Source organism: Ictidomys tridecemlineatus, chromosome 10, assembly GCF_052094955.1.
Source record: "Ictidomys tridecemlineatus isolate mIctTri1 chromosome 10, mIctTri1.hap1, whole genome shotgun sequence".
In the NCBI taxonomy this organism is placed as follows: Eukaryota; Metazoa; Chordata; class Mammalia; order Rodentia; family Sciuridae; genus Ictidomys; species Ictidomys tridecemlineatus.
Window position 1 is genome coordinate 94,598,006 of NC_135486.1, and position 27,274 is coordinate 94,625,279.

A 27,274-nucleotide genomic window follows, 5' to 3' on the forward strand; every position below is an offset into this window, starting at 1 on the left:
CTTGAAGACCATGAGGCCATCTCAACCTATGCTGAAATCTGTGTCATTAAGACCCTGTTGGTTTTCCATCACTGTGTTATGGTCCTTAAGCCCATAAACCTTAGGAAAATTAAAACTGAACAGGATCCTTAGGTTTCAGTTGAGCCTAAATGCATCAATTTATCAATAAAAATTTGATTAAAAAATTAAATTACATAAATAATACTTGGCTAGATGCTTGATATAAATACCAACTCCTTAATTTACACTAGCTAGATTTTTTTTCCCTGTCTTGAAATTGCACATGACCAGACTCAGGCACTATAGCTGTGGGTCTCTGTTCCACATGGTACCAGCTCAGGGCCATGTGTGTGCTGGTCATCGACTGTCAATCATCTGTCAAGTTGTTGGCGTGGCTTGAATGGAGCACAGTGAAATCAGTGGTGCTTCCTGCATCCCTTTTCTCACCTCCAATACTTTTATGCAGATTAAACAAGATCATAATAAACACTTTGGAAAAACTTGAAACGAATAAAGGAAAGGACTCTCCACACAAAGATGGCTATGGTGAGTAGTCTCTAAAATGGCGCCAGCTTTCTGGTACTTATCCCTTTCTGTAGTTCCACCTCACATTGTACCAGGGTTATTTAGTGAAATAATACCACAGCTGTGATGGTGTGTCACATTCAAGATATTTGATTGAGGAACTGAAGCTTTGGGAAAACAACCAGTGAGGAAGGAAGACCTCCCACCACCAACTATGTGAATGAACTTAGAAGATCCCCTTCCATCAAGCCTTCAAATGAGACTGTAACCCTGGCCAACAGCTTTATTGTAACCTTCTTCAAGATCTTGAACTAGAACTACTCAGATAAGCCTCTCCTTAATTCCAAAGGCACAGAAACTATGAGATAGTAAGTGCTTGCTGTTTGAAGGCACAAAGTATCAGGGCAAATAGATAATTAGTACAATGGCAAGGGAGTATTTGGAGATGTGAGAGAAGAAAGGACTCATGTTACTAGTTGATTTTCCCCTATCCCAAGGTGTCTTGTGGATGACTTGAAGGGTCACCTGTCCTAGATCCTTCTTATCCGGCCTACTGCCTCCTTGAGCAATGGCCTGTCTGCCAGCTCCTCGTCCCTGTCGTGCCTTAGTGTCCATGGAGACTATCCCACTGTCTCTCAGCTCCACTGTTTCCAGTGTGTCATTTACCTGGTAAACAACTGTATGCTTGAACGACAGGTAGAACTAATTTGTATCCTATCTGACAGCTTTATTTACTTTTACAAATGCTATTTGGAAACTACTAGGTCTTGGGGAAGAACCAAGGCAATTGGCTAAGATGACTCTTTAGGGGGAAGGGGGATATGAAACAGAATCGGGCATCTATAAAGAATCTGAGCCCTGACTTGGAAACGATGGGAATAAATGATTCACATGGTAAGAATAAGTAATTCATTTAGATCAAACAGATATTAATGAGATTAATCTAGCTCAAACTGTGGAATTTAAAGTAAAGAAATATATTTTATATTTAAAAAATGTGATTTGAATGGTGGCCGATTTAAATCACCCCACCTCAGATAAGTAAAATGAACGCAAATTCACTCCATTCTGGATTTCAAGGGTATGTCCTTCTTGATCATCTCATCCACCCTCACTCCTTCTCTAAAACTGATACTTATATGGTGTTTATTATATATTGGATCCTTTTTAAGTGGTTTATATATCATATCTTACTTCTCATTAACACAGATGTGGGAGCTGGGGTTGTGGCTCAGTGGTAGAGTGCTCACCTAGCATGTGTGAGGCCCTGGGTCCAATCCTCAGCACCACGTAGAAATAAATTAATAAACAATAGGTATTGTGTCCAACTACCACCAAAAAATTAAAATATTAAAAAAACAAACAGAGAAGTGGTTTCAAGTGTGGATATTTTGGTGTCCATCACAGTCACCTGCGAAGCCTGTAGAAAATGCAGGTTGCTGCTTTCTCTGCAGGGATTCTAATTAATAAGGTTTGGGGGTAGGACCTGAAAATGTGCATTTTTCATCAACACCTGGAGGTATTATGGTTCACATGCTCAATACTACACTTTGAGAAATGACGGAGACATTTTCCATTCTCTATGACTTGACAGTACTTTAAGTACTTTCTATAGGTTTGAGAATTCTCTGCCTTTGGCATTAGTGCCTTCAAGACTTGCTCTTTCGGCCTTTCTTGTAGAGAGGGACACACTTTTTCTGGTTCTTCGGACACAGGGGATGTGATCTAGATGTAATGAATTGAAGCCCCAAAAGCCTGCATTCTGAACCTATGGTGGAAGCAGATGCTTTCAGGGTTCTGGAGACCAAAGTGCCAGTCTTTCCGACATGTCCAACGGGAATCCCGAATGGCAACTACTGAATTGTCACTGGAGGAGTTCTAGGGTGTTGATTTGAGCACTATTCTTGGATTCAATTGCTTCGAAGACTATTTTTTCTGGTCCTTCTGGGAAAACTGCGAATGTCTAAATATTTTTGGAGAAATCTTAAACTTAGTACAGAAGGTTTTATTGATTGATTGATACCATTGAGGAATCCAGATAACAAACTGCTGGTAGAGAACCTGCAATGCCTAAAATTCTTTCTCCTTATTGTCTCTATCCCTAAACAGCCTAACAGCTTACAACGTCTGTGCTTCAGATGGCTGGTGGCTTTTTATATTGGTCAATGTGAAAATACATTTCGCTTCATGGATGTTAGTACCTGGGCTGGTTATTTTAGGTCTAAATTTCTAAACAGGGCTCTCACCTCTTTAGCTGGTTATAAATAGCCTTGAGCCCTCTACCATTTATAAATGACTCAGTTATTATTAAAGAAACATCACAGTTACAACTGGATCTTACGACAAGCATCACACAATAGGCCAGACTCAGTGCAGCTTGAAAAGATGGTGTGCTGGTTATTAAAACACAGTCTGCCAAGTTTAAATCCATCCTTTATAATGAGCTTTATGTGGCTGGGGTAGCATCTTTCCTTTGCCAACTGGTATTATAAGAGGCTCTGCCAGTCGAGGGCAGCAGAGAAAACTTGCGAGTCAACCTGCTCCCTGGGCAGCAACAGTTTGTTCCAATAGCAGCCACTGATTCTAGTTGGCAGTTTTTCCAGCAATCTCAGAGCCTTGCCTTATTGGTGCTCTCTTAGCAACACCTGATAAGACTCTTCTCAGAGCAATTTCAGCCCCTTGGGTCCCTTTGCCAATCTCCTAAGGCAACAGCACTAGCTGAGGTTCCCCTCTTCAGAGGCCCCAGGGTCCTTCCAAGGTTATACATTTTAGCAATTTCATTCCTTTTTCTTTGATCTTTCATCTTCAAGGGTGACAGCTGCAACAAAAGAGGCAGCATTTCCTTTTTGGCCTTTAGAATTCTCCAGTATGTAGCTAATAATTCCTTATGCTAAAATCTTTCTTCAAAAAGCTGGTGTGACGATGGAATATTACTCAGCCTTAAAGAAGAATGAAATTATGGCATTTTCAGGTAAATGGATGGAACTAGAGAATACTATGCTAAGTAAAATAAGCCAATCCCCCAAACCAAAGGATGAATGTTTTCTCTAATCAGCAGATGCTAATCCATAGTAGAACAGCGGGGGGTGGGGGATGTAGGAACTTTGGATTGTGCAGAGGGGAGTGAGGGGAAGAGTGAGGCTATGGAGATGGGAAGGATGGTAGAATGAACATAGATTATTACCCCATATGCATGTATGATTACACTACTGCTGTGACTCTGCACCACGTACAGCCAGAGGGATGGGAAGCTGTGCTCCATTTGTGTACAATGTGTCAAAATGCATTCTACTTCATGTATAACTAATTAGAACAAATTAAAATTCATATATGTGTGTGTGTGTTCAACACTTTTAGACCATTTAAACTCTACAAGTTTAAAAACTTCTGTTCTCAATGTATTATACTTTTCTCTTTGAAAAATCCTGTGCCAGGAAATCATAAAAATTATGAAGCTTTATGGGACTCTAATGATCATCTAATTAAATTTCCTGGTATAGAAGAGAAATGGGATTCCAGAAAGCTGAGCTTATGTTCCCAAATGTATACTGCTTATTAGTGCCAAGGGTGGAAACTGTGCACAAATCTTTCAATTATACCATGTATAGAACCCCAGGAAGATGTCTCAGTGGAAAGAGTAACAGATAATAACCCAACTTAGGATAATTTGGACAAATTCTCTTGCTGAAGAAAACCAGAAATTATTGGGGAAAATATGTTAAAATCTTCTTGAAGACATCATACACCTAACCAAGATAAGATTGAATTGACTAAAAAGAAAAAAGACAGAAGGATCTTGAGTATCGGAGGACAAAATTGGATCCTTATAGAACCTAAAAGGACACCTAAACATAGATATCTCAGGTTCACCATATATGAAAGAGATCCTGGGAAGTTCTTTGATTTTTTTTTTTTAAATTGAGATCCAGAAAGATGAACACAGGGAGAAAGGTAAATCAGTCCTCACATGATTTTCACTCAGCTTCAAATAATCTCAGTGGCATAGAAAATCCCAGTCCATCAAGTCAGATTAAAGTGATCTAAGAATACTACTATGTATGCATGAAAACCAAATACACACACACACACACAAAATGGAAAACAGACATTGATACAAAAAGAGTTTGGATATTGGTATCATCAGTTACTTTCTTAGAATAACTACACTTACTATGTTTAAGAGCAATTTAGACACAACTGAAGAAAGTATCAGTGAAATGGAAGATAAACTGTAAGAAAATACACAGAATAAAAATACAAATATAAAATATAAAATACACAAGTGCGAATAAGACAAAATAAAAAATAAAAATCCCAAATAGAAATTCGGAGATACATGAAGAATAAAAAATTACATGAAAATATGTGGGTAAATCTAAAGTAAAATGGACTGTACAAAACAATATGATTAAAGTTTGGCAATCTTTAAAATGTGTATAAAACTATAATTTCCATCCTCTCTGGAGGAAAAGGAGGAGATAAAGGAGGAGTAAGAGAGTAAAGAGAGGGGGAGAGGGAGAAGGAGGGGAAAGGAGAGGGGGATGAAGAAGAAAAGCATATCTAAAAATAGATCAATCATCTATTTCCTTGGGTTGTCTTTCATGGGAAGAGTTTATGGCCTTCCTTTTTTAAATCTGCAAGTGACTCATTAGCAGAATTTAAGATGAGGATCCAGAAAAATCTAGTAAATATAAATATAGAGAAAGCTAAAGAGTAGAAGTGGAGATATTTCTTTCTCTTTAAGCACAATAGAAAGAGAGTAAGTAATTTATCATATTCTAGGTAGATAGGTCCTGTTTTCACAGTTTGTCTTACAGATGAGGAAATTGAGACAAACAAAGGGTCAGCAAATTTCAAAGGTGACTCAGCCAGAATGGGAATGAGGTCTAGAGTTTGTACTGGTGCCCCTCACAAATCTCCTTCCAACTTCACCCCTCACAATTCCTCACATAAAACGTTCCTAGTAATCTCTGAAATTTCAGACCATATAGCTTTATTGTCCTTATAAGAAAAGGGCTCTTCTGACTTACATTAATTTTAACATGGGGGCACCTTGAGTGGATCACTAGCATTGGACAGCTGGATGCTGTCGTTTGAATCTGGAATGTTCCCCAAGGCCTCATGTATTGAAGGCTCGGTTGCCAGCATGTGATGCTAGTGGATAATGGTGAACCCTTTGGGAGGTAGGGCCTGGAGGGAGGAAGTTAGGTCATTTGGGTCATGACTTTGAAGGGGATATGGGAACTCAGCCACTTCCTATTTCTCTTTTGCCTCCTGGTTGCCATGAGGTGAACCAAAATCCTCTGCCCTGTGCTCCCACCCTGACACACAGTTTAACTGGGCCAAATGACCATAGACTGAAGTCTCTGAATCCATGATCCAAAATAATTTTTTCATCTTTAAAAACCTTAGTTTTTTTGTCACAGGAGTGCAAAGCGTTCAACACATTGGGGCCTGCCAGCATCTATCTGGTCTTCAGGGGGAGGCAGAAAAATGATCCCCAAAGGAATTTAGGGACATTCATGGTGATCATCCTGTCATTCCTTTCCTGAGTCCTGGGAAGCAGGAAGGGGTGTTGGTGGCTTCCCCTCGTGTGATGATGAAAACCAAAAGGAGACCACAATTCTGTCTGTTTTTATCAGAAGTTTGTCATTCTCTGATGTAACAAGGTCCTCAGTATTGCATTCAGATACCTTGGAAAACATCATGTACCTTTTGCTACGATATCAGGAGTTACTTTGAACAATAGCTTAGATCCAAATTGAGTTGAACATTACTGAAAATTAGAGGACAGGAGGAAAGAATTAGATCTAAAAGTTGACCATTTGGATGGGAGTCCTTTCCCCACCTCCATCTTTTAAGCGGGATGCTTAATATATTTACGGTTTTGCTTGAGACTATGCAATTGCTTGATCATGGCCCTCACCACTCAGACACTCCCTGCTTCTTCCCTCAGGTAGGCTCTGCCCTGCCAGGATAAGACTGGATTTTCCCTCTCAGTGTTCTCACAAAATTCTGTGCTCAAAGAGACAGTGGATGTTTGAAGACCAAGAAGCTACTGATGAAAAGGTTGTAAGTTTATTGGATATTTTAAAATGCACTTTAATAGGAATGAACATCTGGAAAGCTCTTTCCCAAGGCAGGTGTGTGGCTGGAGCCCTCCCCTGCAGTAGGTCCTTGTCAAATGCCTGCTCTAAATTCCTATTTCAAATTGTAAAGCCCTCCCCATTCCTCCACATTCTATACCCCATCCTGGTTTAGTTCTCTAAATAGAACATATCACTGCATGACATCCAAGATGTCATACTTGATTATTTGTTTATTTATATCTACTGCCCCTGATGAGTAAAACATTTTTGTTTTGCTCACTCTGGTATCTTCACTGAATAGTGCCTGGAACTTTATAGACACTCATTAGCTATATGCTGAATGAACAATTGTATACTGCTCAGAGATCCATGTGCATGCACGCTCACATAGACAGACACACGCCCACACAGCCACACGCACATTGAAGTGCAAGGATTTTTATATCCTAGCATGATTTTTACTTTCTGCACATAGATACACACATTTCCCAAATTTTAATAATTCAACTTAAAATTGTTCAGCTTTATGATGGTGTAAGGCCATAGGAATTTAGTAAAAAGCATACTTCAGATTTTGAATCTGAATCTTTTTATTATTATTTTTTAGTTGTAGTTGGACATAATCATGGCCCTTTAATTTTATTTATTTATTTTTATGTGGTGCTAAGGATCAAACCCAGAACCTCGCATGTGCTAAGTGAGTGCTTTACGTATGAGCCTCAGCCCCAGGCCCTTGAATCAATCTTTCCCTGGGCTGGTGATATACAGTTGTGATACTGGGCAGCAGCAGTGAGCCTGACTCCCAGTCAGACACAGGATCATGATGGTGAAGAACCAAATGTGCTGTTGCTAAGCTAGTATGATAAGAAGGTTAGGAATATTACATGCATTTTCAACCTAGGATATTTTTGACCTACAAGGGATCAATGGATATTCTTTCATTGTAAGCTGAAGCACATCTTAACTTTTTAGTCCTAGAAATAGTACCCCAAAATAGTAAGGGATATACTTGCAACTATAGAGCCTCATCCAAGATCATCTCACCTCATTAGAGCAGGTTGGCCCCTTTTACTATGGCCTTAATGTCTGGGAATGAAATATAATCACCTTCCCTTGCTCATTCATCCAAGAATCTATTTCTGCCCTTCTTGACCCAAAAAATCCTTGGCTCCTAATCCTGCTGATGAAACACAGGTCAGACTTACAGAGAGATCCAAAGGCACAGACCTCAGGCTGGGAGGCATGACAGGGCTGAGACTGAAAGGGCTCAGGGATGCAGGAAGGGCTGGGATCCTGCCAGAAACTCAGCACGGGACTGGACTTTGGTCCAAATGCCCTCCACATTAGTCTCAGCACAGTCCAAGCAGAGGCTTTGAGGATCCGATTCCATATTCATAGATCAGCCTTGTTTATAAAGCAGTTCACAGTTCAACAGTCACTCCTCCCCTGGAGAGGTGTGTCGGGCATGAATAACCACGTCTGGCAGCATGCGCCTCCCAGAGCAATGAAAGTCTGAAAACAAAAACAGATGACAGCAACAAAAATGACGTCCTCTTTAGGGAAAGAGCCAGGCAGCAATTGGACCATTTCTGAACGGGGTCTGGTATCCGCTGTGCCCAATTTTAAGCCAACTGACACATCAGCCCTAAGTTGTCCCTATACCTTTCCCTTCGAAACTCTACAGAGTGGGGACAAAAATAAGTCCCCACTGAATAAGGACCCTGCAGTGTCAAATATAGCTCTTCTAGGAATATCCCTCTCTTTCTAGTCCAATATTTTCCCTGGGTTGAGAGTATTTCTCAGTGGTGGAGCACTAGCCAAGCATGCATGAGGCCCAGGGTTCCACCCAGGCACTAGAGGGGAGAAATACACACACATACACACAAACACACCATGTCTAATAATCCAAGAAACTTCACATCAAAACCTTTGCTCCTTCTGCTATTGGTGCCCAAGGTATCTGGGCCCCCGCCCCATTCCTGAAATATCCCTCCATACAATCAAAGCAGGGCTGTTCTGGAGACTTAGGAGCACGTACTTTGTCTGGGGTTTACGGTTCAATAAGCAGAAGTGACTCAGAGACATAAGAAGTGGCACAAATCCGACAGGGGTGCAATCAATATGGATATTTTTGGCCCTTCTTCATGGTTCAGCAAATACCCCGGATGCCCGTTATCTTCCTCTTTGTTCACCCTTATTGTCCCGACAACTTCACAATAGAAACTGCATACACTTCAGATCCAATCACAGTTTAATAAGCCCACCCTCCCCTGCCAGGCCCTCAAAAAGTGTATACACGGGGACAGAAAGGCCTGTCTGTTAAGCTCCGTGATAGGAGAAGGGAGTAGGGGAAAAAAAAATGAAAAGCCATTTTTCTTATTATCTGCTCTTGCTCCTTTTCTCCAGGCACCCTCAGGCAATCTCAGCTGAAATCTGGCTTCAGAGATACTTAAGCTAGGCTCTTTCCTCCCAGTAACACATCCCAATAGCCTGCCCAGTGGCAGGCCGACTAGAGGGCCTGTGGCATCTTTCATTTAGGGCAGATGACGTCTATGGCCAAAGGTTTACTCTGAATCCTTCTCTTCTGCTGTCTTTTATGGGTCTCTTTTTCCATGGAGAATGGGGATGGGGAGAGAGAGGGGATTTTAGAAATACTGCAAAATACTTAATTTCAAACTGATTTTTTTTCCTTCCTGCCTCACTTCCTAATCTAGCAATCTAGCATTTCCAGTCTCTGTTCCTTTTTTTTTGGTACCAGGAATTGAACTCAGGAACACTCTACCAGTGAGGTGCATCCCCAGCCCTATTTTGTATTTTATTTAGAGACTGAGTTGTTTAGCGCCTCGCAGTAGCTGAGGCTGGCTTTGAATTCACGGTCCTCCTGTCTCAACCTCCGATGGGATTACAGGTGTGCCTCTCAGCACCAGGCTCCAGCCTCCTTTCTTAGATTCACTCTCGTGTGACCTCCTTTGCCCCCAAGTGCAAGGCACATGTTGTGCTCTTGTCTATCCTGGTCGCTGTCCTTGAAACTGATTTCCTAGCTCCCCAGTGGTGTTGCTTCCTTCCTCCAAGGAGCCTTTTTAACTTCTCTTTGCTCGGTGTCACTTTTTGCTTCATCATTTTGGAATTCTAGACACTCATCCATCTTCCAGAGTGTAAGCCCCTGGAGGGAAGGCACGGGGTTTAATTCATCTTTGAATCTCCCAAGTTCCTAACAAAACATCTTGTTCCACAAAAGGCTTTGTTGAATGGCTGGACATCAACTATGAAACTGCCTCTCCTTTTCTTTCGTTGACCTCCTCTTGGAGCTCTTTAGCATCCTCACAGATCGAAACTGGTAAATTGTAAGAAGAGAAGATTTGTTCTGATCTGGTATAAAGTGTCAGCGTCTCTGGTTACATATGGTATTTATCTGATTATTGTTCCTGTGGCTTCATCAATGTGATGGCCAGTGCCTACCCTGATGAAAGTAATATTTAGAAGAACTGTGAAACCATAGAGCAATTGTGGAACAAGGGAACTGGCTTCATGATCTTTTTGCGGGGGGGAGAGGAGATATAGGGGACTGATCAGGGGCACTCCACCGCTGAGCCACATCCCCAACCCTTTTTTGTATTTTATTTAGAGACAGAGTCTCACTGAGTTGCTTAGTGCCTTGCTGTTGCTGAGGCTGGCTTTGAACTTGTGATCCTTCTGCCTCAGCCTCCTGAACTTCTGGGATTACAGACGGGCACTACCATGCCAGGAAGGGAATTGGCTTTAATACCAGCTCCCCACGTTGCTGTCTGGGTGACTTTGGGATAAGGCATCTCTCTAACCTCAGTTTTGTAAGTATAATGATGCCTACTTTGCAAAATAGATGTGAGGATTAGAACTGATATATGTAAAGTACCTACCAACTTTTGGCACAAAGTTGGCCCTTAATCACTGAAATACATTTTCATTTTATATATATATATATATATATATATATATATATATATATATATATTCTCCTTTCCCATGATCTTGGGCAGTAAATGTACCACTAAAATGCTGGAGTGAAGATAAAGAGGCATGGCTGTACAAAACTTCTCATCTGTCTTCATGTTTCCATTGATATCCAGTTTTTTTACTAGAAGAAAATTCTAACTTTTCCACAAGTTTGGGAGAGTTCCTAAATCTCAGAAGTTAGGCTTGAAGTTCTATTTTAGTCCTGACATGTAGTCCCACACATCGAAGGGAGATGTGCAAACTATTTTAGCCAGCAAAAAACTTTCAGAAATAATGAATGCTTTGAGGAATTCCAAAGAAAAGAGCAGATATGAACCCTAGTTTTGAGGAATTCATAACACTTTACCAAACTGCCTTCATACTTTCCCGAAAATTATGCTCCAGATCAGGCATTTCCTCCACATGGCTCCCTTTTCTCCTAGGATGTTCAATAATCATAGGTCAGACCCTTTGGGGTAGGCTTCCTATGGATAATCACACCATTGGGCTCCCATCATGCAAGGTAAGATAGGGATCGATCACCTCTTCCAGTCTCCACTAGAAAGACTCTCTGCACCACAAAGAGAATCAACAAAGTAAAAGGATGTAAGACAGGAATAAAAAGGGAATAAATGCCATATCTTTTTGTCAAACATGTATCAGGCATTGACTATGTTGCAGGCACCTCTCTGGGGTTCACCTAGAGAAGTAAAGTAAAAAAAGTGAAGAGACCTCAGCATTGAAGACAGCCAAGGAAAGAAAGTCTTCCAAGAAGAAAGGACCATTGGTGATGCCGAATTCCAATGAGAAGGCCGATAAAAACCAAGTCAGATAAAAACCAAAGTGGCCATTGGATTTGATGAGAAGACACGTACCTCCATTCATGGAAAGAAGAGTTTCTATGGAATCATAGGAGCAGAAACAAAACTGAAAGGGCAAAGAGCACAAAGGGAGATGAGGAGACCAGCATTCAGTTCATACTGAGAATCTTGACAACAAAGAAGAAAATCAGAGTCAAGAGGCGGTGGCTGGAGAGAAAAGCCCGGTCAAAGGGTAGGCATGTTTGCTTGCTTTTAGGTGGGAGGAATCTGAACAAGTCCAAGTGCAAGTGAGAAGGAGGGTGAAGATACAGGAGTAGGGTAAAAAATGAGTTGGGGTTTCTAAGGGGGACGGAGTCTTGAGCAACAGGGTTCAGGCTGACCACAGAGAGAGGGAAGGACGCACATCTTATTGCAACCTAGAAGGGAAACGAGTATGGGCAGAGTTACGGGGACATTCACAGGTAGATGAGAAGGAGTACACTGGAGTTTGGGGGTCCCTGCCCATTGGTTTTTGTAATCATGACAAGGAAACAAAAGAGAATACTGGGAGAGATGGCAACAAGGAACCTTAAGTAGAGAGAAAAATGGGGACTGGAAGAGTTCATTGGGAAAACCTACAAGGATCTCAAGACCTAGCTGTTACTGGAGACCGTGAAAACAGAGTTATGCAACTTTCTTCACCAGCACCCAATGGAGGAGTCAGATTTACCCAACATGGAAGATATGGGATTTGAGAAAGAAGGATGGAATAATTCCAGGTTGAGATTTTATTGAGTGAATTTGACCTAAGTACAAGAGCAATGATATTGATATTTCACAAAAGAATAGCAGCCAGAGAGAGAGAGAAAAGCGTCTCACAATAGCCTGTGGCATCTACAAATGATCAATTGATCCCCAAATCACTTCCCCCAGAAGCAACAAGTTTTCTGGAAAACCTAAGCAGCTGCTTTCATCTCCTACAGATCTTTTCCTACCATTCGCAAATTCCCACCAAGTCCAAGACACAGAATTTAGGATAGGAAACTCTGGGCTAATCAACAGTGCAGTCAAACAAACACATGAGGCAAAGCCTGGGTCCTTTCGGGGGCATGTTCGTTGCCAAGTTCAGACCATAAGTAAACCCATTGCACTCTATGGCTAACCCCACCGTGGCACCCTTGAACCACAGAGTGACCCGTCTGTCGCTAAAACATTTTTCCATCCAAGTGCTTTTTCCACATAAACTATTCAGAAGCCTCATGGAAGTTTAATTTTTTTTCCTTTTCAAAAGTGTTAAAAATATGTCCTGAACTTCGGCATACACTGTCATTGCTGTCTTTAATAAACATGCCTCAATTTAGGAAAAGCAGAGGGAATTCAAGCCAGCTGAAAGGGAAGTAAAAAAAAAAAAATCAGAGAAGGACAGGAGGAGGTGGAAAGGGCTGTTTGTGGCTTAGCAGGTAGGTAGCCCATAAAGACTGTCCCTGACTTTGATAATTTAGTGCTTCTGTGATGTGTGAATGAGGCCCTACAGGCGGGAACGGCTCTGCAGCTTTTGGGTTTTGATCTCTGTCAGTAATGAGATGCCAGCAGCCCCCACTTCAAAGCCTGGACTGCTGCAGATAATCGGCTGAGAGGCCCCCAGAATTTCAAGTGATCTCTCAGACTAAAGTATGAAGGATTATGCAGACAGCAGAATGGATGATGGAAGAGGTATGGCTTGTTGGATATTTGCTCTTTGATTTCTTTTAAATGTCCTCATTTTCAGTTTGCAAAGGGGCAGTTTATGGTTCTACACTCTTAACACCAGAGATTAGCATTGTCAGAGATCGCTGCTGTCTGGGCACTGTGAGCGCCACAGGACATCCAGATATTTTATCTTTCCTTTTTTTAAAAAAAATCCTGACTGTCTGCAAAAAAAACACTGCCACTCCAGATTCGGTGACAAATGTGGTGCAGGGTAACAGTATCCAGCCTGTTCTGGAGACAGAGCTTTCCTGACAAATCCAAATGTTCGGAGATTACACTCAGATTCTTTTGAGGTTTTAATCTCTTTTCTGAAACAGTTGTGCACTCAGCGGGAGAAGGGGGACAAAAGGCCACAGGCTATGAGAAATATGTTATAAAATAGCATGAACCTTTATTTCTTGTAACCAATTATACTTAGAGTTGAAAGCATATAATCTTCAAGGCATGTCGTACCAGGAAATGTATCTGTAGTAATTCATATTGGACAGACAACCTCATACTCTGGAAACGAAACAGCAGGGCAAGGTCATACCTTATGACTTTTGTTATCCCCACACATGACAAAATGGAGCATTTCAATGTTCCCCCAAAACACATAAGACCTGAAGGTTAAAGGCAGCCATGGATTAATCTGCTGAAGGAGGCTGTAAATGCTTGAGACTTCTTTCATATACATATAATTCACAGGAGTTCTTGAAGTTAGAGGACCCTTCAATATATTGTATAGGTCAAGCAGCCCTAATCAGAGAATCCAGAATCCAAAAGGTTTTGAGCACAGATGCGAGGCCTCAAATGGGAAATTCTGAACCTTAAGACGTTTTTAAACACAAATTTACTTTCAAATATTACATAAGACTATTTTCAACCTATGTGTATAAGACATATGAAATATAAATGAATTTTGTGTATAGACTTGGATCCCACCCCTGAGAGAGTTCACTATGTACCTGTAAATATTCCACAATCTAAAAAATGCCTTCCATCTGAAAGAGTTCTGGTCCCAGGCATTTTGAATAAGGGGTGCTCAACCTGTCCTCGCTTCTGAGGATGGGATTTCTGTTTATCTCTATTGAATCAGGGACACAGCCTCTCTGGTCCATAGCTATATTCCTAGATCAGCTTGGTACTTCAAAAAGCCTTGTTTGGTGGCTGACTGTTGTGACTGTAACAGTAAATTACTAAAGTATTCCCAGGTCACAAAGAAGTATGAAGGTGCTTCATACAGACAGACACAGGAGTCCTTGCTTTACCAGTCTCAGATACTGCAGTTGCATCCGGTGTTCAGAGGTTTGGTATCCTGGCTTATCTGACCTTGCTGGTATGGCAGAGACTGATAGCACTCACCCACATCCTCTGGCATCCAGGCGGGGCCACATGCCTCAATGTCACCTATGGAGAGTAAGCAGGAGAGATAGGAGCCACCTGTGGATAGAGGCAGCTTAAAAGCATCTGCTTTCCCTGTCTGTAACTTAATGCGGAGGAAGATGAGGCCCTGGAATAAGAGGATCCATATAAGCAGGATGAATCACTATGTGGAACAGAACATCACTGAATTGCCCCTGGACTGTGTTTGGAGCAAGAAGTAAGCATTGACTATGACAGGCTGTCGAGAATTGAGGGTTCTCCCTGACAGCAAGTAGCTCATCCTGACCTATGAAGATGGTAAGCCGCAGAGCTGCCACTTTGAACCTAGGTCTCTCTCACCCTGAATCTGGGTTTGGCTGAAGAGTGTATAAGGGTCACACCCATTAAAAACAAACACAGAAACTCAGTCAACTGAAACATTGGTATCACCTTCTCCAGATAGTTACTCCCCTCTGGGAATTGTTTTGAACCTGTTGTCCTTGCTCCTATTGCTCCTTATGCTATATTTTTGGTAGCACCTGCCATATAAGCATTAAATGTATGTTTTGCTTGTGTCAACCCCCAAAGGCAAAGTAAGTGTAGCAAACAGTAGTTGCTCTTTTAATGTTGATTTATTCAAATGAACCTAAAAGTACTCTTCCCTTTGAATTTTCTGTGTACTGGGCGGAGACAAACAAAACAAAAAGCAATATATATATTGCTTGTTTTTTTAAAAAAAAATATATATATATTCACACAAAATGAGACAAAACAAAAGTAGTACCAAAAAAGGAAATAGAAAAGAACACTTTTGTGTCCACATCTATGGTATTGCAGGTTTCACTAAAATACATTGCTCTATGAATGGAGCTCTGGGAAATGGAGTTCAGGGTTTCTTTGAGGACTCAATACATTGCTTGGCTTGAGATTCCCATGCTCAGCTCTGTCCAGCTATGGAGTCTGGGTCACTCCACTGGGAAAATGTTCCCTGAGTTTGAACCCATCAAGAATAAGTCATTTGAATATGCACAGAAGTGATATGAGTGCCCGGTCCAGCCTACACAGTCAAGATGGGATGAAGAGGAAGTGGATTCCATCTGGCATGATTTGGCAATAGGACAATAGAGCCTGGTTCTGGAGCCAGGAGGGGTAGTGGACAGTGTGTCCTTGATCCCAAGAGCTGTCCTTGGAGAAAGGCCCAACATGCAAATACAGGCCTCTGATGATTCCCCCTCACTTTCCCTGGCATTAAGAACTATTTAACGCTGTCCACATCACACCTCCCTCTCTATCTGATGAAACTTGTGTCCACTTCCCTTCTTCATCTACAGCTCATTGGGGCCATAGATAGTGGTGTGGGTCTTGGGTCTATTTCTGACATCAGTGCAATCTGTGTGATGGGTCCCCTGTTGTCTACAGAGTATTTCAAACCTTCTCAGAACATCACTGGGTAGGACAGTGGAGGGAAGTTGTCTTTCCTGTTGGGCACAATGACATGGCAGCACAGGCTCTGAGGATGTTGTGGAGCAGATACTGTCGGTTTTGACTCTAAATTTGAGAAAAGACTATTTAAACAATTTGGAACTGATTCTCAATTGCCTTGTGCTGTTTCAACAGTGATTTCAGAGAGGAGACAATAGTTTGGGTTCTATGTTTTTTTTCTTTATCTCGTCCTTACTGCACACCTCTCTGATGAGCAAAGCCAGCTACCATGTTCTGAAGACTAACAAGTCCTTTGGGTACAGTGAACCGCTGGGCTTCACACACAATGTAAGCAGAGGGACATACCATGGTGCTGATTCCCTGGAACTACTCTCTCCTTGCATCTGTCAGGTGGAGTCAGTGGGAATGTCAGTCCTCAAGCTCTGTCATTTTGTAAGAAATGAAACCAATTTCCAAGAAGAGTGCCCTTCTGGCAGATATTCTGTCTCCCCTGGGACCTGGATCTTCACACAACCTCCCCGCCCAACACACAAACACAAGAAGCAGCAGCATATAGAAGAGGAATGTGTCATATTCAGTGATATTAATAATATTTGATATTCATCGGTGAGAGGAATGTGACTTCTTTTTTTGTTTGTTTATTTGTTTTGGGAGGTACCGGGAATTGATCTCAGGGGCTCTTGACCACTGAGCCATATCCCCAGCCTTATTTTGTATTTTATTTAGAGACAAGGCCTCACTGAGTTGCTTAGTGCCTCACTTTTGCTGAGGCTGGCTTTAAACTCGAGATTCTCCTGCCTCAGCCTCCCAAACCACTGGGGTTACAGGAGGCCCCACTGCGCTCTCGGCTGGAACATGACTTCTTAAAATGCCTAAATAATTTTTGGTCACATAATCTTCTGAGTTTCTCTTTTAGAACTTGTTTGGGAAAAACCATGAAGCCATCTAAACTGTCTATAAAGTTCTTCATAAGCATTTGCTATTAATGCTATTATTGGTTGCATTCTATATGAAGTTAAAAAAAATTCTGGATCACTAAGACTGGAAAAATGAATGGTTGGTGACATTTAATCCTGAAACATTTACTGATCATGTTTGTAGAGAAGTGCTTCATGGGAAAACTTTGTGAAGTAGTAAAAAACATTCTAGCACCTTCCTATTTTCTCTTCATCTTCTGCTTAGGCTTTTCTTCTCTTTTCCACCCACTTGCAATATGCCTATCTCTTCTTCCAAGGCTTCCTGGAAAACCCTGGAGTCCTATGATCCCAAATATCTTCTAATTCCAACAGTATTTCCTCACACAGCTAACTTCAGCTAGTTCCTATCATCAAGTGGAATAAACTTACACTCAATGTTCGCATCATTTATGGATTAAAAATGTTGGCCCTTCCAGCATGGGGCAGGGATTGCAGCTTGTTGAAACTTGTTTGGTGAAATCACTGTTCAGATTGGCATCAATACATTCACCCAGGGACATACTGATGGAGAGCCCTAGTCTGTATCAGACACAGCTGTAGAAAGGGAGATACAACAATGTGCAAGACAGAGCTTCCTGAAGTTTACATTCTGTAGATGAGACTGACAATAAGGAAGCAAACAAACGAATTCAGCTGTCATTTAGGATCTTACATGTTGCTTTCTTTTCAGCAGCCTCTTGGGCTAGAGGAGTTGGTTCTGAGTTGCATATTCATCTGAGAGTATTTAAATGTTGAGGGTTGATTGCTTAAGAAGGTGGCCAGGAAAAAGGAGAGAATGACATCTTTCCAGATACATCATAAACAGGTTGCCTTTGGATTTCCTTTGACCTTGACCTTGCAGGCCATTGGTTCTGGACCAAGCTCCAAGCATACTCAATTCCACACTTGCCAGCTCAACTGCAGTCTATCAAATATTTACACTGACATTTCAAATATATACATTATTTACATTAGATTCCATAAAATATTTACATGCCATGCTAAATATACACCATATTTATATTGAACTGTGTTTTTCCTACTACGAGTCAGAAAGAATGTTTGGAACATTCCCCAAATCATAAAGAAGGATTGATGTCAAAGGGGTGTCAAGGGTGGGCACATCAGGAGACAGAAGCAGTAGCTACCTGAAATCCAGGGAGGGTCCTTCCTCCCCCACCAACCCAGAAGAAGCAGGATGTTAGGGATATGTCCAAAAGAAAATAATTGCGCATTTGATGGCTTCCATATTTTTTCATTTCATTAAGTTTCTGGTTCATAATAAGCACTGGTATCAAAGCCATCTTGAATTCAGACTGGCAGAAGCCCTGAAGGTAGAGACATCAGCCCCATGGGTTGGTTTAGTCAAATAGCAGGACAAGGAGCTCAGGTGCACCTGGTAATGTGCATTCATGGTCCAGAGAATGCAGGAAAAATCTCAGCAGCTCTGCTCAGATGGCCAGCTCTCCCAGTGTGCTACTCACCCTTAGAAGGAGACACTACACCCACCATTCTTATCACACCATAGGCAAAGTCTAATCATGGTAGATAGGAAGCCAATTCCTCTGAGTCTCTGTTCTTTTTGAGTTGCATCATAACATTCAATCTTGAATTTTCCAATCTCCATAACCATGAGCAATAAATTGATGATATTTATAAATTGCCAGTCTAAGGTACTTAGTAACAGCACTCTAAAAAGGATAAGACAGTATGGTTGTCTTTTCTGTTACTAGTCTGAAAGTTCCTTTATGGAATATAAGAACTCTGTTTTAGTCTTCTTATTATCTTATGGAAAGATTGTCCTAGAAATCAAAGAATCCAGCTGTGTTACCAATGATCTCAATTCTTGGACTATTCAGGCTGCTAGAAACAATATATAAACTGGGTGGATGATGGAGCAACAGGAATTAATCACTGACAGTTTTGGAAGTTCAGAAGTGCAAGATCAAGGAGCTGGCATATTGACTACCTGGTGAGGTTACTTTCTGGTTCTTAAATAGAATCTTCTCACAAAAGGGGCCAGCTAGCTCTCTCTGGAGCCTCTATTAAAAGGATACTAATCCCATTCATAAGGGCTCCACCCACATGACCCAGTTACCTCTCCACATATGGAATTTTGGAGGAACCCAAACTTTGTAGTTACTCTACATTTAAAGCAAAAGTAGAGAATCCTGGGTGGTTAGAGACTCTTGCTCTCTCCCAGACCTCAGGCCATGCTTAGACAGACCCCTTGTTCATGGTAACACTGCAAAGTTGTGCTTGCTTAACCAGGTCAACCAGAGCATAGACCAGGAGAGGCCCATGGTGCCTGGCTGTCTCTCCCTTCCACAACCTTTAGCCTGCTCACCTGCTCTTCTGGTCCTCAACTGACCTCCGGGGTTACCCAATATCATCAGTCCCCATGACTTAGCCAGGTACTGACAAGCCCTGCTAGGTGTGATGTTGAGGTATCACTACATCTAGCTCAGGACTGGGCTTTTTATAGAAAACTCCTAACGACAAAACACTGAAGATTAAAGAAAGGTCCAAGAGAATAAATGGCTGAATGTCAGAAACAATGACAAATGACAGGAGAACATATTCGGGGGCAGATGACCATAGTCTTCTCCGGAGAGGGAGTGCTCAGTCAGGCAAATGCCTTCTCTAATGTGTTAAGTGGAAAGCAAAACTTGATTCCCAGCATCCTGGGACCCTGGATCCCTGCCAAGGTCTTCAGATTTGCTGAAGAATGGCACAATTCACCAGGACCCGAGACTTGTCTGCCTTCAGCTTAGGGCAGGAGGGGATGGTGTTGGGGGCTTGCAAGTTGGCACTAGGATTAGAAAGAGGCAAGAGTCAAAGAAGCAAATGCTGTCAAAAGAGTTTATTGACTTGATTCATTAAGTTTAGCAGCTGTGACAAAGAAAACAACCTCCTGGAGAGTCACTAGCCAGACAGCGTGCACTAGCCAGAGAGCAAGGGGACTTGATGGAGAGCAAGATAAGATTTGCTTTTAAGGTATCATGCTCACCTTAACTAGGATTCCTTCTAAAAGCAGGTGTGTGTGTGTGTGTGTGTGTGTGTGTGTGTGTGTGTGTGTGTGAGAGAGAGAGAGAAAGAGAGAGAGACAGAGAGAGACAGAGAGAGACAGAGAGAGAGAGAGAGTACCAACAGAGACCCAACAATACCAGCAACACTGGTGTATAATGCTATGGTTGTTATGCATCCCCCTTCTCCCAAAGTAATGCCACCAAGACTTCAGCTGGGGACTGTGATTAAACAGAGCTTTTCTGTGTCAGTCTCATTCGTACTCAGCAATTTAATTCCGGAGATAAGGGTCAGAAGCACAAAGCTTCTGGAAACTGCCCAGAACTCACCCCTCCCCAGTCCCCCAACTTCCCCACCCCAGCCAGGAGTGACTGGGCTGCAGTGTTCCTACCCAGGGCATAAAAGGGGTTCAGTGTCTACTCAGGGGAAACCAACTCAGCTCACAGCTCTTAAAACAATTCATCTTTTCACTCTTTCAAGTCTTTCTATTTTCTTTATTAAACTAAATACAGAGGAGTGTCTAAGACAATGTGTTATTTAAAGACTAATTAGAAGCAACTCCTGTGCATCCATCACCCCCATCATGAAAGAGAAAGAACTGTGCCCAGCTTCCAAGAAAGCTCCTACTGCTGCAGCTGCCTGTCCCCTCTCACCTCTCATCTCCACCCCCCAGGGACACCCAGCCCATGCCACCTCAGGGCTCCATTCACCCTGTCCCATCCAGTCTCATAGCTTACAGCTTCCCCCACCCCAGTAAGGTGGCAATTTTTGTCTTGTGTGACAGGATTATTTAAGTAGCATTTCCAATATGTTGTTTGTATTCTGGTGAAGTGGTATTAGAAATGATGTTTGGGGTGATAGGGTGAATTTTATAAATTTTTAAATGATATATTCATATTAATGTACATAAGGGGAAATAGTATCACAGAAATGTGATTTTTACTGATAATCAGCTAAAACCGGTGTTGTGAGTGAGTGTGTGTGTGTGTGTGTGTGTGTGTGTGTGTGTGTGTGTGTATTTAACTCAGGATGATTTAAGGTAAAACATCCTGCTCATAAATTCGTGGGGAATACAAATAGGGAAATTCGTGGAGGTGACACATAATGTTTGCCATTAGGAAGCCCAGTTTTAAGGTGTAGGAGTAGCACCTACCAGAACTGGGAGACACTTCAGTCTTGTACACCAGCATTTCCTAATAAAAGAGCTATTATCTACAACTATCCTAGGCTCCTTTCCCAGCCTACAGGACCCAGATCCCCAGCAGGGGGCCCAGGTGTCTGAATGATTGACGTGCAAGAATCTCAGGTGACTTGTGACCAGTAGAGATGAAGGAGTTGACATCCGGTCCAGTCCCCACTTTTCCAGCACAAACCCTAACCCTCACCCTAAGTAAGGAATCCTTGGACCTGGATTTCAACTCATCTAGGACCAGGGTTTGCTGATTCCCAATGTAGGGTCTTTCTCTTTATGCCTGGTGAGGAAAGGGTTTCTACAGAGAGAAGGCAGACTGAATACAGAATCACAGGATCTGGAAACCACAGTAACTCAAGGCTGAGAAAGGTCAAGACCAAGAGATGAATGGACCTGAGCAAACACAGAGAGCGTGCAACCTGGGGAGGAGCATGGGCAAGCTGGTCTCCCCTGGACTCTGGCCGTGGAAGAGCTTGGCATTTGTGGAAGGCTCAGGCTCCTGGCCCTTCTCATGTCTCACTTAGCTGGGGTCCCTCCCAAAGCAGGGTACTAAGGTCTCAGAGAGACAAGCTCCTGCGTTCACAATAGGACCAGGTAGCAGACTCAATTAATCTATCAGCAATGTTTAATTAAATTTCTACTGTGTGTAGTGCAGGTCTCTCGGGATGGAAGAGTAACAAGAACAGGGCACAGTCCTTTTCTCAAAGGGCCCACTGTCTATCTGGGTACAAAATAATAAATATAACACACCACTGTTAGCCTCTGACCCAGGTGCCTCCTTTCTCTATGGGTAATTTAAAAGCAAGATAAGTGCAGGTCAGGGTGTCTGGGAAAGACTTCAAGGGGGCTGAGTATGATTTTAATAAGGGAAGGGGGTGGCTAAGGCTAGCCCTACAGGTAATCAAAGGTAGCCCAGCTGCAGCAGGGCATCCCAAAGGATTGGGACAGGAAGGGGATTCCAAAAACTCAGCTGGATTGCAAAACCTGTGGTCATAGACTCTTCTGCGTTGATTCGATCTGCGACTATGACAATGAACCGAACCATCTCTCCTTATGAGAGTTCTTCATTCCTGTTGCCTCATAAACTGCATGTGAGACTGGGTTTGCAGGTTCAGTAATTTTCAAGTGACTCATGCATGACACTGATTTTTGGGAAAGGCTATGGGGAATTTTTAATCTTGGTTTCTGTTCTTACCCTCCAGCTACCTTTGTTTGTTGAGATGAAGTCTCACAATGTTGCCCAGGTGGATCTGGAACTCCTGGGCTCAAGTGGTCCTCCTGCCTCAGTCTTCCAAGTTGCTGGGATCGCAGGCAGGTGCCACCATGCCTGGTTCCTCTCCACATCTGAATACACACACACACACACACACACAAAGAAAATATAGAGAGAAGTCCTGGAAGGTGAAAGAAGTGAGAAAGAAAGAAGGAAAGAGAGAGAGAGAGAGAGAGAGAGAGAGAGAGAGAGAGAGAGAGAGAGAGAGAGAGAGAGAGAGAGAAGAAAGGAAGGCAGGCCTAATGTGGGCACTTGGGTACTAAGTGAGAGAGATCCTGTGCACATGCGAGTGTGTTGAAACCACTCCTTTTGAATCATCACCTCTTTTTCCCAGCTTCCTGGGAGGGGCCACCTTTCCTAAGCCATAGAATGGTTCCAGGTACAACCATCTCCCAGAAGAATGGAGACCTACTCTGTGCAGCTATGGCACTCATGTTATTCATCCCTGAGCAAAGGTCTGTGCAGAAGGAATGACTCTCCCTATGGAGAAAACGGAAAATGACTGGCATCTATTAAGACAGATTTACACTCCCTCCCTCTCTTCAAGGCTTTGCCCCCACCAATCTCTCCTTTTTATTTTAGCTGTGCATCTTCTCCTACCTCTGAACATGAAAACTGGTCCAATCTGACCCAATTCAAATGAACAGCAAAATATCTTCCTCAATTCTGTCTCCTTTACTTTCCATCTTTAGTTTTGAACTTCATTTCTTGAAACATTCTCTTTGTCCTTCCTGTTGAAGGAGGGAGGAAGTGGGATATGGTGGTGTCAGCCACCATCATACTAGTTGTGACACACTTTTATTTCACACATACTATTTGATGGCCATCCAGCTAAATTGTTCACATGCATTATTATTTCACTTAATCATCAACAGTGTTTTGAAATAGATAATGTGATTCTTCCTCATCTTTGGTTGAAGCTGGAACTTGGAACAAGTTAAGCAACTTGTTTTAAGTCACACTGCTATAAAAAGTGTAATCTGAATGCAAATTGATGGTTTCTGACTGCAGAACCCCCCAATTAGAGATTGACCATGGATTAGATCTATGGTTAAAATGGTTATCTAATCATCTAATGGTTAAAATTAATATCTGTAGCAACAAAGACATAAGAGATTGAAGTTTGGGGATTAAAGTAGAAAAAGAACAAAGGTCAGGAAATGAGCAGACCAGAAGTGTGAGGATGGTGAGCAGCCAGGTAGAGAAAGACTAGAGTTTAGGGATTCGGTGGCAGACACTTCAAGGTGAGTGTGGGCATGAGTTGCATCAGCTGACAGGGTGGGAAGATAGCAGTTGGAGAAGGTTGAAGGTCTTAAGCCTACAGGACTGGGTAGTACATGGAGCCTCCTCTGTTCTGGTTTGCCTTCTCCTCTAAGGTGTTGTACTCTTCGAGGTAAATGAACATAGAAGTTCCTGAAATATCTGAGGCACTTGGGGTGCAGGAGAAGACAGTATGTGACAGGTGCTAAAGAGTTTGATGAATATGAGAAAATGACCAGGAATCTCTAGTTAACTGCTGCCAAAGATGATAATGGGGGTGTGGGTAGATGCAAGAGTTTTAAGGGAATGGGGTCTTGTAAGTGCAGGTGAAAGAGTGTTGATTTGGAGGCAGATGTGGAGGGCAAAAAGAAATCTACTGTCTCCGGGAGCTCTCAGGAAAATGAGTCTCTTCCCTGCAGTGAATTTCTGGGTATGTCCTTAGGAAAGAGCCAGGTTTGATAAAATACAAGAATAGGGATGAAACCCTTCAAAATATTTGTTTAGAAAAAGGAAAAAAAAAAGACAATGTTTCATCTTCCTTTAGTCACAAGCCACCATTCTCTGTGATGGGGGACATAAAGTTTATTGAGAACATATGATCCCAGCTCTTGTGGATTTTCAGTTTAGCAAAGGCATTCGATAAGTCAAAACATAACCAAAGTAGCTATTTAAGTTTTGTTGTGACGAGTGGTATGAGAAAAACTCTAGTGTTAAGAGTGTGTGTGTGTGTGTGTGTGTGTGTGTGCGTGTGTAATGTCATCTGGCTCAGCAGGTAATGGAAGTTTCCTTGTGGCAATGACAATTGAGCATTGAGCTGATTTTAGCAAGATTGTAAAAATATTTCTGGAAAATTCATCGAATGACTTCTTAGTGGATTCTAACAGGTATCAACTGAAGAACAGTCTTCATTTTATTATAACCTTGTTGTTCTAACCTCTCAGGAATATCCCTGCTGCCACAGTCCACTGAAAATGAAAAATTTCAATCAACCAAAAGGGTCTTGGTGATAAGATCTTACACAACCACTCTGAATAATCCTTTCACTGGACTGATAGTTGTTTGAGCTGTTATAGGCCCGACTTGTACCATGTCTGCAAAAGCCCTCCAACACCACAAACAGGTAGGTCCAGGGAAAGTGTAGTTTTTTGAATTGGGACAGGCCATGTGGCTGGCCTCCCGTGGGGATCATATCATGCTAATAAAGGTGCTCTTTCAGTCTTCCCTGGGATCTGTGCCCCTCATTCTGTTTTTGAGTGAAGAGTGTTTGTTTCTTCTGCCTAGAGTGCTACTTTCTTCTTGCTTTTCTGCTTCTCAGACTCCTTTTCTTATTAGTACAAAAAACACATTTACTGTTTTCAGGTTATGATTGACAGTCTGAATTGCTAGATGGGGAGTGAGAAAAATGATCTCCATTAAGTCAGACCTGTATTATTGATTACCTTTAAAGATTATTTTCAAAATAATTTCATCAGTCCATTTAGATTGGCATAATAAAGTTTCTGCCAATAAAAATGGCACTGGAAAAATACGCTTGCCATAGAGGACCCCAGCCAGGATCTCATATCCATACCCCAAAACAAACCTAAAAGGGCAGAGAAATCTAGATGGACATGTTACGTAAACAGACATAGCCAATTTGAATCAAATTTTCCTTGTGGAGTTTCAATATCCATGGACTGAGTTATGAGAACTGAATGGGGTTTTTGAAGCCATGGAAAGATGATTCTAGAATTGCATGGAATAATTTGGAAAGCCAATTTCTGGGGTAGAATGTGACTTGGAAAAAAGGAAAGGAGCTATAGGGATCATACTTCAGTGCCCCCAAAAGTCTAAACAGAAGATCACACACTTGGAATCTGAAACCTGGGTGCATCAGGAGGCCCAAGGAAAGAAGTCAATAGCTTCTGTCAAAGAATATGTTCGAAAACAGATCAATGTCTTCCCAATGTTAAAAAAGAAAAGAAAAAGAAGGAAATAAACCCCTTGCCTGACTTGATCTTTGTTAGGTTCCCCTGTATACTGGTAGCTATGATAACAACTCTCTAGATTTTTCCAAAGATGTCCTTCATCTGGTCTTTACCAAAAAATAGATTTAGTTAAGGTAGCTAAATATTTTAAATTTTTAGACACAGACACTAAACAAATACTGAAAAGAGATTCTGTGTTAGATTGAACTAAATATTAAGTAAAAAAAAATTGAAGGATACTTAAAATTGGGACATGGCGTTGCAATTTTGGAGAGAGTGGCTGTGGTCATCCTCACCAAGAAGGTGGCATTCCAGTCACAGGGAGTGAAGGAGAGACTTCCATGGTTGCCTGGGAAGAGCACTCCAAGCAGAGAAGCAAGTGCAAGGGTCCTCAGGTAGAAATGACCTTGGAATGTTCACCATCAAAGAAGATGAAGAAGTCCAAAGAGCAAGAGGAAAACCAAGAGTATCATGTTCTAGAAGCCAAGGGAGGCAGAGTGGGGAGAGACATCAGATAGTGCCAGTCTGCTAGTAGGTTAAGAGAGTTGAATGCAATGAACTAATTGGAGGATTTAGCAAGATGAAGGTTACGAGGATTGAGGGCAGAGTCATTTCAATGGAGTGACGAGACAAGAAGGTGATTTTCGTAGTTTGGCAGGAGACTGAGAGGATGAACACTAGGAACAATAGCACAAAGGAAATGAGAGAGATGAGTCAGTAGCTAAAGAAGTTAAATCAAGAATTCTTCTCCCCGCCCCCACCGCCTCCCCCGCTCCAGCAATATCATTATATCTGTAGGACAATCCAACAGAGAAGGGAAACTGAGGATGTAGAAGAGATACAGCATAGTAGCTGGGGCAGTTACCTGGGGTCAGCAAAGAGGCTGTTGGCCTCACCTGGGAGCCAGAGCAGTCCATCCACAGCAAGGAGACAGGAGACAGGTACAAAGATGTAATGGCAAGGGATGGTAGAAGTTCTTCTATTCCCTCTGTTTCCTCAGAGGAACAGAACTTCAGCAAAGAGAGAGAGAACTGAGAGGGGTTGTAAGTTTGAGGAGAGAGGACTACATGATTTGTTTATCTAGGACACAGGGGATGGCAAAGTACCAGCAGTGGTTGTGCATCTGCCTAAAGCCCGCAGCCACTTTCAAACTGGGACTGTGGAGTTGAGTAATTGTTACACAGACAGCCTGACCTTCAAAGTGGAAAAACATTGTCTGTGTTTCCCTTTACAGAAAAGGTGCACCAATCCATGATAGTTTAGTCAACTTGGGCCGCTACAGCAAAATACTAAGGACTGACTGGCTTAGATGATAGACATTTGCTGCTCACCGTTCTGGAAGCTGAGAAGTCCAAGTTCAAGGTGCAGCAGATTCAGTTTCTGAAAAGGTCCCTCCTCTTAGCTTGTAGACAGCTGCCTTCCCACTGTGTCCTCACAGCCTCACATGGTGTGGTCAGAGGTAGAAGTAAGTGTGTGTGTGTGTGTGTGTGTGTGTGTGTGTACAGAGGGAAAAGTGTGTGTATGGAGAGAGAGAGAAGTTGAAAGAGAGAGAGACAGAGATAGAGGGAGACTGCAAGAGATTGGGATAGAGGTAAAGATAAAAAGAGAGAGAAAAAGCAGGCTCTGGTCTCTCTTCCTCTTCTTACAAGAAAACAGATCCCTAGCTCCTTGCTGGAT

General features: G+C 42.2%; 2 long non-coding RNA genes across 15 annotated transcripts in view; one reads left to right on the forward strand and one right to left on the reverse strand.

The window, feature by feature from the left end:
- LOC110599002 (uncharacterized) overlaps positions 1 to 27,274 on the forward strand; it is a 112,632-nt gene that overhangs the window by 26,984 nt on the left and 58,374 nt on the right. For 8 of the 13 annotated variants that reach the window (XR_013426718.1, XR_013426725.1, XR_013426719.1 and 5 more), the window contains exons 4-5: positions 467 to 546; positions 6,482 to 6,597. This is a non-coding gene — a long non-coding RNA (uncharacterized LOC110599002). Of the gene's footprint in view, positions 1 to 466; positions 547 to 6,481; positions 6,598 to 10,316; positions 10,442 to 24,571; positions 24,802 to 27,274 lie in introns of those variants that run through there. The other 5 variants (XR_013426720.1, XR_013426722.1, XR_013426727.1 and 2 more) reach the window with 4 other exon arrangements.
- LOC144367388 (uncharacterized) lies at positions 13,504 to 27,223 on the reverse strand. 2 transcript variants are annotated; one of them, XR_013426732.1, is made up of 2 exons: positions 26,929 to 27,223; positions 13,504 to 14,524 (listed from the first exon to the last, which is right to left on the reverse strand). It is a non-coding gene; the product is annotated as an uncharacterized LOC144367388 (long non-coding RNA). The 2 variants fall into 2 exon arrangements; XR_013426731.1 differs by lacking the exon at positions 26,929 to 27,223 and adding an exon at positions 26,463 to 26,675.